Source organism: Phodopus roborovskii, unplaced genomic scaffold, assembly GCF_943737965.1.
Source record: "Phodopus roborovskii unplaced genomic scaffold, PHOROB, whole genome shotgun sequence".
Lineage (NCBI taxonomy): Eukaryota > Metazoa > Chordata > Mammalia > Rodentia > Cricetidae > Phodopus > Phodopus roborovskii.
In genome coordinates this window covers 21,228,045-21,244,538 of record NW_026126433.1, presented here as the reverse complement: position 1 = coordinate 21,244,538, position 16,494 = coordinate 21,228,045, and positions in this window count along the sequence as shown.

The following is a 16,494-nucleotide window of genomic DNA, read 5'->3' as shown; positions in this document are numbered from 1 at the left end:
TACAATAGAAACTTCTTCAGGATTTTGGTGGTAGTATGAGACTACGGTGCACAATTCTTCTATACAATGAAGGTGAAAATCTTGAAGCTGTTAGTTAAGTCCACAACTCTACTATGTATTTGCACTGTTACACTCTCTACTTTTATACTGTATCTTCCTTTCTTCCTGTGTCTCTAGAAAAATGTTTTTCAAGCTTTTATTTTTATCCTATAGGGAATCTGTTAACTGTTATGAAGCACACAGCTTATTTCAGTTTAAACTGCATGTAGCAGGAATGGTGTGATAATTCTGAGATTTTAATTTTCTCTTAGAGTACAAGGATCACCAGGGGACCATTTATGAAACCACATCTAATGCTGTCTTTATGCTTGTCCATGAACTTTGATATATATTACCCTAACTTGTTTATGGAATCATAATAGTCAATTTCAATTTTTTAAAAATATAATAAGTGATGGACTACAGTCTCAAAATTAGTTGTTCTAATAATAGAAAATTATCCAGATCTCTATTCATTTTTCATCCTATGATGTCTCTCATTTTATTCCATGGGTACCAGAAAGATGAGAGAAATCAATAAAAAAATTGTTACTATTATATGTTAATATTTCATTGTAGCTAATGAATATATAAAATATTGTACAATTAACAATCTCCAAACACCACATCCAATGTTTAATAGAATTCAGATCAAATTAATATTTGACCTCTAATATAACAAGGTTTACTAAAAGACATGGAACCAAATATCATTTTTACATAGAATTCATTCAATGAAAAATTATCTTATAGATTCTTCTTTGAAAGAAGGTTCAAGATACTTGAGGTTGAAGTATAGCCTGGCCCCCCATCCTTATATCTAGGCAGAGAAAGGTATTCCTTCAAAGAGAATGAGCTCCAAAATAGCCAGTTCCAGAACTAGGGATTCTGACCTTGCCTCAAAGAGATATGCCAGACTTCTTTGACTCCCAATGGGAAGCCATACACTCTGAATAGTGATTGAAAGGCAGAAGGATCTGAGGAGGGGAGGGAGTTGGAGCTGGATTTGGTATGCAAAATGAGAAGGGATTGTTTTAAAATAAAAAAAATGATAAAAAGAAAATTAGAAATATGCAAAATATTTAAAAAAAATAACATGGGAAAGGTAGAAGTACAGAGAATCCAAGACAACCATCTCCTTTGTGCCTAAGAGCTAAATAACAGGTTTTGTTAAGATTCTTATGTCATTTTTATGTTTTCTCATTAAAACACTCACCTAGAGATAAATGTATGACTTTTTTGCTCCAACTCTTAGCCAATACCAAAGTGTTTCTTTCAACTGTTGTCAGTATTCCTACAAATGCTTTGCCTTTAGTAACTGAGAAATTAAATGGTCAATAACATTGCTAGGCTTCTGCAAGAATATCTGCGTTCTCATAGTAACTGATTGGTTCTTCTTTATCAGCCAATCATTTAGGAAGCACATATTTTGATCGAGAACATACAAGGAATGAGAATAAGCACACAATATTCATGATCATAAAAGTATTATTTAGAGAAATACTGATTTTAAATATTGGGTTCAATAAAGTTCCTATGCATTCTAATAAAATGTGATCCAGATTAAATAACATGCATTTTGGTGATATTAATCGCTATTCTCACTCATTTGAGCCTCCCTGTAATATCTTTTGTGTTCATACACATCTTACTATATTACAGAGCAATTGCTTTCAGCTAATAATATCAAATGGTCTAGACTCTAATGTTATTACAGGCATAAGTAGCTTTATAAGCCATTTTTCTTGGACTGCTCCCTAGGTCAGCTGTGGAACCAACCTCCAATGCTTTCTCAGGTAACACTAGGAAAGGATACCATTACAATTGCTCTTCCTTGAGCTAAAAGAATGGAGATTTCTGATCCTCCGGAGAAGCATAGCATTCTGCCTCTACCCTTAAGAGTTTATTCATTTGTGTCTGCCCACCACTTGGATTTGATGTTAATCATCTCACAATAAACTGGATTTACCTGAACATATGCTAAGATAAAGCAAGGAATATTAATTCATTTACAGACATTTATATTTATCTTTCTCAGAAGCCCCTCAATTGTTGAAACTACTTTGGAACTTCTACCATGTAGCTTTTCCTTTTTTCCTTTCCTTCTGGGCTGGAAAGATGGCTCAGCTATTAAAAGCTAGGTGCACAACCAAAAATATAAGTGTCCATAATGATTCTTGCTTACTTCCATTGCTGATCAAGCCAGCTTTCTTGGTTGGATTCTAATCAAACAAAGTATGACTTTCAGTCCCTTATATCTCCCTCTTCCCAGAATCTGCAGAGGTTACCTACCTTATTTCTTTTCTTTCCTTTCTTCCAAACTCTAATAAAATTGTCCAGAGTCAAATTTTAGATTTTGTTAAGGAGATAAAGAACTCCAATGAGCACCAGGATTTCCCTGCTAATGATCTTAAAAGCATAGGGTCTTGCTGTATACCAACAGTCTGATATAGAAATCACAGGCAGGATCACAATATTTACTACTAAACATGTTATAGATATTTTCTAATACAACTACATATTATATATTTATGTAAGGTGACTTAAAGTTCATTTCCAGTAATTATTGGGTAAAATAATACAAAATGGTTCTTGATTGCTAGTTATGTGGTAACTGATAATTGTTCATAGGTATTCTTTGACATCATAAATAAATCAAAACTGTTTCACATGATTATGTAGATTTAATGATGATTTTCAGGGAAGTTTGGAAGGGGAAAATATATATTTTCACTAACAGTCATGAAACCCCTACCATGTAAAAAACATTTTCTACCCTTTTGCTATTTGATCTCTGGGAAAAAAAAAAAGCTTTCTTATTAATGTCATTTACATATTTTAATATATCTGAGTATAAACCTGAAATGCTATCCTCATTTGTATGAATAGTTTCTTAAATTGTAAGTTTCAATAATAGTAGACTTATTCATGGTGACAAAATCTCTGAAAACAATTTAGAGTATTGGACTGGCCCATGGTGTACATTCTTAAAACTACTGAACTCTGAGGATTAGAAATCAGTGGAACAAGAACTCAACTATGCATGTTGGCCACATCTTGAATCCAGGACCATTCAAAGTGAATGAAACATCTCAAATAACATCAAAAATATAGTGTTGTGAGAGATGGGCTATTAATGTTTTTGCTGTTATTAAAGTCATTGGATTTTCTGTGCTAAATAGATGATAAGAACTTAATAGACAACAAGGCAATATGGCTTAGAGTTCTTTCAATATAGGAAATATTTCAGTTGGTATTTTACTGGTGATTTTTCTTTAAGAAAGAAAGTTCTCTGACTCAAAATTGAAAGCTGCTCATGTATTATTATTTATTTTGCAGTGAAAGTGTTTTGTTGTCAACCATTACAAATTCATATTGCATGGCTTCTAGAGTCTCTGCTTCACTCTCAAAGAAGCTGCATAGCTGCACAGCTGTGCCTTTCCTCTCAGCTACTAAACAAGCTTCAGAAATAAAGCAAAGCAGTGACCTTGGAATGGACCTTTGCTAGCAAATATGGCCCTGCTTATTTATAGAAGGTGTTGATATGTAATATTTCCTTTTACATTTAGATATTAAATCAGGTTTATTTTTCTGAAAATATCCAGGGAATAAATAGTTTAAGAAGACTTCTTTTGAAATATGAAAAAAGAACCTATTTTAAACTCTCTTTAATTTATGACCAAAGCAGCAAAGGTAAGAGTTCATCACATAATTAACTTAAAATGCACCCTAGGACATATCTGACCCATCATGCTTTAATGAGCCTACATAAGTGGATGATCTTTGCAAAATAAAACACAATGCTGATTGCGGAGGCCTTGACTTGTACCTGAGCAGCAAACTCATTGAGTTCATCCTTAGAAGAAACTTTAATGTCACTGAACTGAGAAGAAAACAAAAACTGGAGATTTAATTCCCTTCATTTGCCAATAAATGAGAAAACTTGTCAATGAGAATTTATTGTATAAGTCAAAGATATCATTTCTTTTTTTCCCACAAAATGTGAAGTATAATATATTCAGTGCTTGCTTTTTTAACATAAAAGGACCATAAGAAAACCAAACCTGTACTTCAGAAACTAGAAGAGGAAGCAATTGTGTAATGCATGTCAGTATGGATTTAGTGTAAAGATGCTGTGTTTATGTCTGTTGTCTGGTAATGCTGGCATAGCTTTCAGATGTAAAACATAGTAATCTGGATTAACCCACCAGTGTATCCAACACTGGAAATATTTCTAGGCAGTGTTAAATATTGGCAGGAAGAACTCCTAAGGGTATTTTTAAAAAATACAATTATGTTTTCAAATGCATTGTTTTTTTCTGTAGAATATATATATTGGACCCTATACTACTAAAAACAGAATATGGAAGAAAAGAAAGTTAAGAGAGCTGGACACAAGTTTAAATTATGAAAATTATTAATTGTTAATCTTTGTAATGTTTCTGATGAGCTACTTGAAAATTATTTTGCTTTAGACATTAGGGAATAAGACACAGGAGAAGACAAGAATAAATATGGCTTCAGGAGCTTTATGAAACATCTGTTTGGGATATAGATAGATAGAATCTTCCCCATGGAAAGGCAAAAGTAAAGAAAGACCAAAAAGAGTAATTATAAAGTTGATAGAATTTTTGTTTCTTATCTTCCCTGACAGCTGGGACAGGTGAAAGGAATATTTTAAGTAAAAGTGATTGTCTTAATATTTAAGAAAGATACTAACAAACAAAACAATAGTGAATTATACTTTCATGTATTGCATATCTTGAAAAGAAATGTATACTGATAGTTATAGCATAATAGTTATTAAAAATGCTAGAAGTTATTTTCAGGCCACATCATCTCCATAGATGAAAAATTCAAGTGATATAATTTTATTTCTGCCAATGTCAATGACAAAACCATAATAAGAAAAAAAATCAGGAAATTGAATTCATAGTAGAGTTGTCATAGTCATTTGGAATTACTACTATTCACAAAGGATAATGTATGATAGATGAGATCAATCCACATGGTTACTCAAGGTTACCTGTTAGCATAGAAATGGGAAAAAACATATTATACACTATAACCAAATTCTTCAATAGAGGGAAGGGAGTCATTATATTTATATAAATATAATGTAACAGAGAAGAATAAACAGAAAAGTAAAATAAGTAGCTTTAATGATTGAATAAGAGTTTGGCTCAAAATTGGGTAGGAAGGACAATATTTGAAGCAGGAAGAGCAGAAAATATTCATTAAATTGAAGTTGAAAGGAGCAAAGAAATGAAAAGTACCTGGAATAGCTCTAGTGACAAAACAGAATCCAGAATTCAAGACAGTCCCTGCTAATTGTGTGGTTTTATTAATGATGGAAGAATGAAAGCCCCAAACATGGGAAATTGGTATGCTTTTCAATTGTGTTAGCATGGAGAATAGAAATGTTTAAATTCATATAGACGGAAAGACAAATTCTGGTCAGTTTTTATCAGGGAATGTTAGTGGCTATAAGAGGATGGGTTGGCAGAATATTCAGATGCCATCAGTTAAAAGAGAACTAGATTTGCAATTTGCCAAGTCTCTGGAAGTGAGGAAAGCAGAGAATTGGCTCCATTCCTGAATTTTTTTGTGCAGACCCTAGTGTTTCGAAATTTACATGTCAAGAGAGTTCATGGTAAAGAAATGTTGATTCTCTAACAAGGCCTCAAGTTGAAAGCCTTTCAAGAAAAAACATGGAGTCCAAGGAACATATACTAATAAAAGTTCAATTGTGAAGCACCTAGAGAGTTTGAAGGATGGTTAGAATATTTATGGAGAGAAGGAAACAGAGTAACTGGGCATTCTATATGCACAAGAAATCATATAGGATATGCCTAAACATTCACTGACAATGTTTTGAAACAAGCATATACATTTGTGTGTGTGTGTGTGTGTGTGTGTGTGTGATAGATGTGTATATATATATATATATATGCAATATATATATGTATATATATATATATATATTGCAAAGTTTATGAATGCCATAAGCCATGATATAAATTGTATAACAATATTGTGCACTGAAGCTTATATTATCATTTCTCTGCCTTTTTTCTGCATACATCCAGCACTCCATTTTCTTCATTAAAATTTTCTTAGGATTTGGTCTGAATCATGTTCCATTCTCGAATCCTGCAGTCAGATATGTATGTTCTATCTTACACTGGTTTTTGATAATCAGAATCCTACGAGTTCTTCCGAGTACTGTGTTTCTTATAGTAGGGTGTAAAGCACTGTTGAGTAAATCACAAAGACTCAGTAACAACCTGGCTGATCAGATGTTCAAATGACATGCAGATATGAAGTTAATGACTCAAGGCTGACCATAGCTTAGTCAGAAAATTTTTAACTCTCTTCTTTGTACACCTGTCTTCCTAAATAAAATGTCTTCTGAAGCCAACAGGTTCACCATCATTCCATATGTTTCACACTTACAAAATAGAAAATTTTTTAATATTTTTTATAATCTTGAGCTATATTACCTTAAGTATGACTATAAGAATAAAGTAGCAGAAATAATTCATTATGTACTATGACTGGGCATTAAAAAAACATAATACAATATGTGTGACTAACAAAAAGGAAAAACACCTATCTTCTCTAGAATAAGCTTCCTTCAGAAAGAAAACAAACTGAATTAAAGACTTGATGTGGTTATAGTTTCATACTGCAACAGATTCACTTTTAATTCAATCAATGCATAATGAGTCCTAGAATGTGATAGGCAAGTTTTTTGTTGCTGGAATACAAACAAAGGAAATTATGTACTTATGAACTATTTTAGTGAGATTAAATACATAATCTATAAATGTACAATTTCCAATTTCAAATATTAAATTACAGTGTATATATATATTAGAAATAAAATTATAATAATTTTTATGTACATGTATTAAGATCTACAGTATATGTTCAGTGGGATTTTGTACATTAGAAACCTCAAAATGATTTTTCCTAACCATTTTGCTCTACTGTTATTTCTTCATCTTAAGATTTAAAAAAATAGTTCAAAGTTTTCAAATTTATATCACCTTGAGACCATCACTCGCTGTGAGTATTACTGAAAGGAAATCATTTAATTAATTTGTGGTTAAGTTGATATGTCTACAGAGTATTCTTCCCTGAACCATTTTGGGATCTTTCTTTGTCCTTCATTGTTCTTGAAACTTCCACAGACATTTCATAAAATTATATATTATAAAACTACTTGATAAACACTTGCCATTTTCATAAATGAAAGCATATTTGCTACATAAGAAAATACTAGGAAATGATTGCACAAACCTTTCAATCATGCACAAAAATTTTGATGCATTATAGATAGTATCTTTGGTGTGGGAGTTTAAGCTATATTTTGTAAAAGTAGTACATTTGAGGAGATTGAATAATAAAAAGAGAAAATAAGAAAGGTAAACAATTTAATCTGCTTTAAGATATCTGAGTCAATAAATTACTTCATTATTATTTGTACTACTTTTAAAAAAATGTATAGCTTCAGAATTAATATTCTATATTTGTTAATACCACTGTCCATTTCTTTCTGGTGAGTCATGTGTTTAATTAAAATTTGAATGTGCAATGTTGATCATGCAATTCTACCAAATAGAAAATAACTTAACATAACTAGATCATCCTTAATAATATTTCATCAGGGATTCCTCACTGTATCACATTTTCCTAGAGTCCTACACATGGTGTTCGTTTCTTCACAATGTCCCTGTTAATGATGTAAATACATCCAGACATTCTCATACTATTTTCTCATAGAAAAGTCATCTTTGTATTTCTCCTTTAAACCTAAGTAATCTTGCAACTACTTCTACTAACTGTGTAATTTACAAAATATGTAGTAGTTCTTTTATTATTTGTAGGAACATTTGTTGTAGGACCACTCCTTTCATGTGATAAGTTTTAGTGAAAACAATACTCATTTTATTTCAAAAATGCTAATGATACTCTAATAAAAATATCATTTAACCATCTTTGCCAAATGCCACATATATTAGTGAAGGTGCCTCTTATACTCTGCCAATTTGACTGACACTATTGACCTTGCCAATGCTGCATGGATCAGAATTGTCCAGGAATCTTGATTTGAGTTCTTGCTAAAGGAAATTAAGCAACATAATAAAATCATCATTATTTTAGTGCAGTAAGTTTTAGGGATGGTTGCTATGCATCAGTAGATAACTGGGACATTGCCTATCTAACTTTGCTTGACTAATGATCCATTTAGTTTGCTCACATATCTTTACTAGGAAGATTATCATTTGTCTATACATATCGTAAAACATTTTCAAATGTTAATGATTGATGATGGGAATGTTAATGTTTTCCTCATACAGGATCATCCATGTATTACAATTTGCCAATATATAGAGCCCAATTACACATTTCTAATGAATAGGTTAGAGCCATCAGAATTGGGGAAACAGAGGAAAGTTTTGATGAATAAAAAGTTTGTCTAGGGGTTGTAGAAATGATTAAGCATTTAAATGGTGCTTGCTTTCCTTAGATTCCCTGGACCCATGTTAAACAGTTTACAACTACATATGACTCCAACTTTATGAAAGCTTATGCCTTCTTCTTGACTGTATGGGCATCCACACACATATATGTATGCATATGTATACACACACACACACACACAAATAAAAAATATGAAAAAATGTGAATTTTGCAACATTATAGAGCCTAATCCGTATATACGTATGGGTCAGGGCTCACTGTGGGAGAGAAAGAAACTTGTAAAATGCATAGGAGAAAAAGGTTGCTTTGTGCTTATGTCTCCTAAAAGAATCAGAAGCTACAATAATAACATCTTGTATACATGGGTATTACACATGAAACCAATAAACATGCTGACATGGAAGGGGGGAACATCAGGGGGCCTCAACTCTAGTGAAATAACCAGTCATCTACAGGTTGTTGATAATATTATAGTCTATTCTAGGGAAGAGAATATCAATTTGTATCCAATATCCAAAGGTTAACCTGTAAAACACATAATATAAGTAACAATATATAGATTAAGCAGGTCATATTTATATATTAGGGATATACTGTATATTTATATATCAAATATCAATTAAATATGCACAAAAATTAAAAAAGAGGCCTTGTATTTGAAAAGGGAAAAGGAGTACATGAAAGGGTTAAGAGGGATAAAACAGGAAGAAAAATTAACTATATCTTAATCTCAAAATAGTAAAAAAAATATAAAATGTGAATTTAAAAACATTTAAGGTCATATTTTTGCTATGTTTAAATAGTCCTCTTCATATTTTCTCTTTGAATGCTAATTTAACTTACTTATTTAATTTCAAAATGACTTTAAAAATATCGAGTAAACTGGTAATTTGTTTGCTGGTTGTAGTTGATAATGTTCCTTATAGCATGGTACTGCTCTCACAAAGCATGATCTCTTTAGAAACAACATGGTTAGCATGAATGGGAATACCAATTGTCAATGAAACTGCACCTGCATTGAGAAATATGGGTTGGCTTCCAGAATGAGTCTGTGTGAATGTTACAAGATACAGAATTGCTGTGAAGTGGACTATGCATCCCTGGACTTCTTGTTTGGGGCAGCAGCCTATAAAGCTCGTTCATGTGGCTTGCAGACAAAGGAGATAGTATAATTGTGTAGATTCAGTAAAACAGTGAGGCCTTTCTATATAGCCTGCTTTACAAACGTCTATAATTTTAAGTAAGTAATGGAGGTCAGGAGATGATTCAGCAGTTAAGAGTATTTGTTGTTCCTGCAGAGAATAGGAAGCATTCCCAACAACCATGTGACAGTTCACAACCATCTGTAACCCCATAACCAGATGATCCAGTGCAGACTTATGACTTCTGCAGGCACTGCATTCAAATGGTGCATTGATGTAGTGGGAGATTGGGATAAAAGAGCCATCCACATAAAACACAGATAAGTAAATAACTTTTAAAAGATTAATTATATGTAATACTGTACTAAAACTGGCATAATTAACAAATTAAATATATTGGATATAATTTGGCTCTAAATTTCACACTTTGAGAAACCTATTCTGTTTGGTAACAGTGCCTATGTTATTCCAGTAATCAAAAGTCAAATATAAAATGTGAGTAATACCTGCAAATTTTACTTAGAAAGTGCTCATGACAAGTGTATCCAGGTGAAGATAAAAGAGACATAAAATGCTATTAAATACTGGAAATATATCCATAGAAACAGCAGCTGAACAAAACAGAATTCAAGTAAAACAAAACGCAAGTATTCCATAGATAAGACTATGGCTATAGAGGTGAACTTAATAAGTGATTTTCCTGATTAAAAATATTCTATTGTGTCTGTCTTTAATATTAGATTAAATAAGTAAATGGGACAAATCAGGCCAGGAGTAGAAGAATCTGTTCAAGGGAGAAAATTTATCTGTGGATTAATGATGTAAGAAAAGAGAGATAATCTCAGGCTAGGTAGACACATTTGTCCATCCATTTAATTAAATTTGTAAGGGATAAGGAACTGCAATAGGCTATGTTTATTGAAATAGATATTCTATTAAAGAAAAATTTAAATGCTGGATTGTGTAACATACTTATCTTGTAACTGGTTGATATGTTCTTTAAACATTAAACACTAATGCTTTTTCCACTGATTACCCTAGATCCATTCTAGGTGCAATAAAAGTTATCTGAGAATGATAAATGACTTAATCTCTAATGCTTTTCATAGGTCAAGTGTGACTATTTGAAAACATTATTTAATCAGAATCTGGATAACATGAAATTTATGTCATAGTTATAGTAAATGAATTAAAGATTCAGCTTGTATAAACTGAAGTTAAAAAATAATCTTGTATATCACAAAGACAATGAGCACATTGAAAATTGGTACATAGCAAGCAAGGGCAGGGCATTATGTTTTTAAATTAAACTGCCCTTCTAGTGCTGATTATGAATAAGGTAGAACTGTATATATTCCACTTCAGGGAGTGCTGTGGATGTTGGTGCTAATAATATTGTTAATAGTGGACCTGAAGAAAAGCACTCAAAGTCAGGAGTCATTAAAGTTAGACCCTACAGAACTCAGAAACTAGATAGGTGTGGGGGGTGAGAAAACACAGGACATCAGTATGACTTCTTGCAAATGATCCATTTAATACTCAATGTGCTTGGTAGTATTTGCAACATGGTGTTGCCACTGTCATGATGGTGTCAAAGAGAACCAGCAAATGGCATCTCTCCAAAAGCAACCTTGGAGTCCAGTGCTGTATCTCGGATCTGTAAACTGTCTTTGGAGTACACTGAAAGCAATAGCCATTAAGTCAAGCATACCCAAACCTCTAGCAATTAAACAGCCAGCCATTTGTTTAACATAACTATAGCAAGCAAAAGATACTCTCATTATTAGTAATACTTCAAGTATGTTTCCATCCAGAACATGGATCTTGATTTATGATTTCTTTTAAGTTTTATAAAATTGGAAACCTATAAAGAAATGTTTCCTCTCCGATTTTGTTATTCACTAGTATTAAATCTTTTGTATATAAAGTTGATTTTGGGGAAACTGAATTGCCATTTTGATTTTGAATGCCTTTATACATTTACAGATCAAATATTCCAAATTACCTCTGTGTATTATGGTAAACTGCATCAGTGAAATCTCAAGAATATGGTTGACTAAACAATACTGCACACTGACCAGCTGACTTGGATGGGAGCTATCTCATAAGGCCCTTCTCTTATATGAAAAGCTACAGGTAATTGGTGTCTGGTAAAAGGGAGAGAAATCAATGGGTCAACTCTAAACAAGCATACAAACAATAGTAAATGGAATCAGCAGGATGTTTGCTTAGTTATTTATTTATTTTTGAGGCCTCATGCATCCCAGGCTGGCGGCACTATGTGGCTGGAAAAGATGACTTTGAACTTCTGACCTTCCAGTCTCTGTCTTCTTAGTGCTGCTATTATAAGTATGTGCTACCATACCTAATTTATGTGATATTGAGGATAGAACCCAAGGCTTCCTTCATGTCAGAAATGCAATCTATTAACTGTGCTATATCCACAGCCTAAGAATCCTATTTTTAAACACATGAAATGCTTCCTGCTGTAATTTGGATAGTCACGTAGTTTCAGGCAAAAATAATCACAATAAGGAGGTAAACAAGACAAGACAAAAAGCAAGAGGGAAGGGGGGTGTACAGATAGAGGTGTAGGGGATTTGTGGGGATTGTGTGTGTAAGATGGGGAATATTTTCAGTGAAATAGGAGAAATATTTGCCATACCAAACAGCATGTGGAAGGCTGGCAATATGAGTGAAAAAGAATTTATCCAAACATGAACAAAAAGATAATTTATTTAAATATACTGCAGAAAAGAAAAGGGAGGTTCCTCAAAGAGAGGATAGTGCATGGAAAGGCTAGATGTTATTTTATAGAAGATGAAGGAAAGTTCTGGGTCATTAGTGTGGGTTTTGCATTTGTGTGGATTAACAGCTTGTAAAATAGTAAACTTTATAGTTAAGGGGTTTATTTTGTTTGTTTGCTTGTTTCAGCTTGGCCAATTGTATAACATGTCATATAGGTCCTAACAGAGTAGATTTTTAACTGTGTATATAAGAAATGATTTTCCACAGGTGCTTAGTGTGTCAGTATTATGCAAAAATGCAATTTAGTTGCTAAAGGTGAAACAAAGACATGCTATATAATAAGTACTTTTTCTATGGACTCAGAATAAAGAAAGAAGGTCTATGTTTTATTCTTGTCTCTTGATAATCTGAACATTTTCTTTCACAGTTATCATTTTTTTTTGGACTTTTTTTTTTATAAATTTGTCAAATATACATTTTGAGACTCCTAAGGGCAACTTACCATGAATGTGAGCAGACATATTTGGAAAGAAGTGTGTGTTCCCAAATAGATGTATGTGATGCTTATTTCTAACATTAAGAAGAGTAAATATTCCTGTTTCATTACATATTTGACAGTAATAATTTTCTAATCATAACCTTCATTCAGAAATTCTATTTTAAGAGACTACTAATCCATGTTAACAAATTATAACATTGAGTTTAACTGACCAATGCTAGATAGCTATGAAGTTTGTCTTGTACAATATTGCAAGGTTTTGTTGTTGATGCTTTGTTTTTTTATTTGCTTGTTTGTTGCCTTAGCGTGCCTTTGACTCTTGTTCTCTGATGACAGGCAAAAAATGCTAACACTTCCTCTGTTCACTGAGAGAGTGGGGTTTCTAAGCCAGTCAAGCTTCCCAAAGGTCTCATGTTCTCAATTATAGCTTTTAGCACACATCTGACAATGGACATAAACTTACATATCTGAGCACAGGTTCAATTATGGCTGTAACTGGATCAAAAAATATGCTGTGATTTTTGTTTTCACATTGTAATACAATGACATGAATTGTGAGTCCTTATATCCTAAGTGTGTGCAAATCAATTATAATTCAAGCATAGATTAATAGAGTTCTAATTATTTAGAAGCTAAACAAGTGATAACTTGTTCCAAGTAAAACTTAATTCAACATTTTGAATATTTAATATATTTATATATGAACTGTCAAATGTACTATGGAAAAATCAATAAGGTTTAATCAAATTCTTTAATTCTCCCAAAATGATAATACAAATGAATGTTCTATTATTGTCTTATTTTTATGATTGCTTGTTTATAGTATCCCAATCTTAATGAGTGCCTTACTACAGTGTTTATATTTAAACATAAATGTTTATGCCTATGTGTAAACATATATGTAGTATAAACAAAAACATATATACATAATATATATATATATATATATATATATGTATCTTAGGAGATTGCATTTTAACATTCTGGGTACTATAATTACAGATATGTGCCACAATTTTCAACTAGCTGTAGGCTTTTAAGACATAAGATTTCAACTAATATATATATATATACATATATATATATATATATATATATATAGGTATCTTTGATTTGAGAAGCAAAATCACAATTCTTATTAGAATTATATATATATATATATCATACATATATATATATATGAAAATGAACTTGTTACTTAAAAATTATAATATCCCAGTATATTGACTCCATTCACATATCTACAGTAGTCTTTGTCATAAAATAACTGAATTTTTTCTTTCTTTCTTCATTTTTCTTATTTTCCCAGTTTCCTCTCCTTACCTCCTTCCCTATCTCTTTCCCTCTCTCCCATGCCCCCCGAACACCCTCCCATACCATCCCCCCCACTCCACAGGGAGGGTGATGTATTCCAAGAGGGGTCAACATAATTTTTCATTTGGAGTAGGAACTAGGCCCTCCTTCCTGCCTCTAGGTTAAGGGAGTATACCTCCATGGGGAATGTGTTCCCAAAGTCCTTTCATGTACCAGGGATACATCCTGGTTCCACTGTTAGAGGTCCCTTAGACTGCTCAGGCCTTCCACTTGAACAATGAGGAGTTAAATGGCTCCCAGACTGAAAATAACTGAATTTTAAGTCAGAAATAACAGTACAAGTGGATAAATATAATGAAATACAGGAAAATTATTTTAGTATCAGAAAATTAAGGCTACAATAAATTGCAATTACCCAGGAAAGTAGAAACATGAGGACGATAACTGGATCCCTGAAGATAGGATACTGAGGTACATCATGAACACTGAGGATCAAAGAAGGTATTCATCCCATAACTGAAAGTGATTACCTTGTCATTCTAATTCCAAAAGGAGCATCATCAGATATATTTACAATCTTCTCCCAGTTTTATTACATTAAAGTTTACTATAAGCTATTTGGGTAATTATGCATAAATTATGTATTCATTTATTTTGTCTTCGACCCTTTGCAAATCTTCTTTTTTTTTGTCTCCCTTTTACTCTATTTCTTTTCCTGTTGAACTTGTGTATGTATGTGTGAGTTCACACATTCTTGGGTATGTTTTGGAGAATAGGTATCATTTTTGAGAAATGCCACTCCCTGAATAAGGATCTTGCCATTTTCAGCTGTACTGGCCTTTGGGATCTGCCAGTTTCTGTCATGGTTGATGTTTTTACACTGGGGCTTACAGTCCAAACTTAGTTGCTTATACTTACATGCTGCCAACACTCTATCTACTGAGTAATCACCCCCATACAGTCTAGTATACCTTTCCCACATGTTCTGTTAACATCTATAATGCTTTTAGGAACTGAGGTATTATTTATATTAGGAAATTTATGCTAGAGGCCATGTTTTTTTTCATTTGTAGGTAGAAAATTTCTTTTAATCAAACACACACACACAAACAAATCATCTCAGTTGATGATAGTAGACAAAAGACACAATATTACTTAGTAGATTCAGTAATATCTCAGAAAAATAATACAGTAATACTTTTATAATAATTATGTGTTTTGTGCATAACATGCTCATCTCCTAGAGCTCTGACAAAAAAATCAATGTCCAGTACTATCTGACATAATTTTGTACCTTATAAACAAGCCAAATTCATTGACAAGCTCTATTATTTGCTGTAATATACCTAAAAACTATTTCAATATGGCCAGTGGTTTCTTGTTTTTTTTTTTTTATGTGTTTTTACTCTTTCCAAGAAAACATTGAAAAAAAAATTGAAACTTACATTATCTCAGCTATGCCTGAAATTTCAATGCATTCAATTCACTAAAGGCCTCTTTAGTGACATCATTTCTCTCTTGGTAAATGTCTATTTATAAGTGACTATCCATCTCCCTTGTTTCATGGTACTTAAAATGTCTCAAACTGAAACATCAGCTCAATTAATCTGTGTCAATAAGAACATTGCGGAAGAATGAGGTAATATTTGGATAAGTAGAGAGTTAAACAAAGTCCAGAGCTAAAAGTGTCGTCTGAAGAGAGCAGGCTCTTGAGTCATGCTGTAAGGAATAGCACAAAAGCAACCAAAGAAAGCCAAAGCTACAACTAAAAGAGTCAAGAATGAGAGCCTCTGTGAGAGGATGTGAGAAAGCAGATATGCTTTGCACTAGATATTTTACTGCAGGGAATCAAATAACCCTTGATTATTTGAAAAGATAAGTTGTTGAATTTGATGTTTACCATGTATAACTTTTCTCCAAGCAATTTTATCTAAATGACACCTTTTCTAATTATTGAGATTTGTCATTTCAAAGGCATATTACAAATTGCAAAGGCTACTTAAGAATTTTGATGAATACTATTAAAGACCAGAGCAGGACCACAGAGAAACAGCTGGCATCATTAATTGCTAGAGACAACAATTATACAGAGAATATACTATTAAACTTTTAGATTGGTATTTCCTTAAGAAGAAAGGAAGAGTTTATAACAGGATTTGATTTCATCTCAGTTAAGGATGGATATAGAAAAGTAGTCTATAGAGTCTACAGGTGGCATCAAACAAGAAATATGTGTATGCCAATGGTTGGATTCCTTTATCA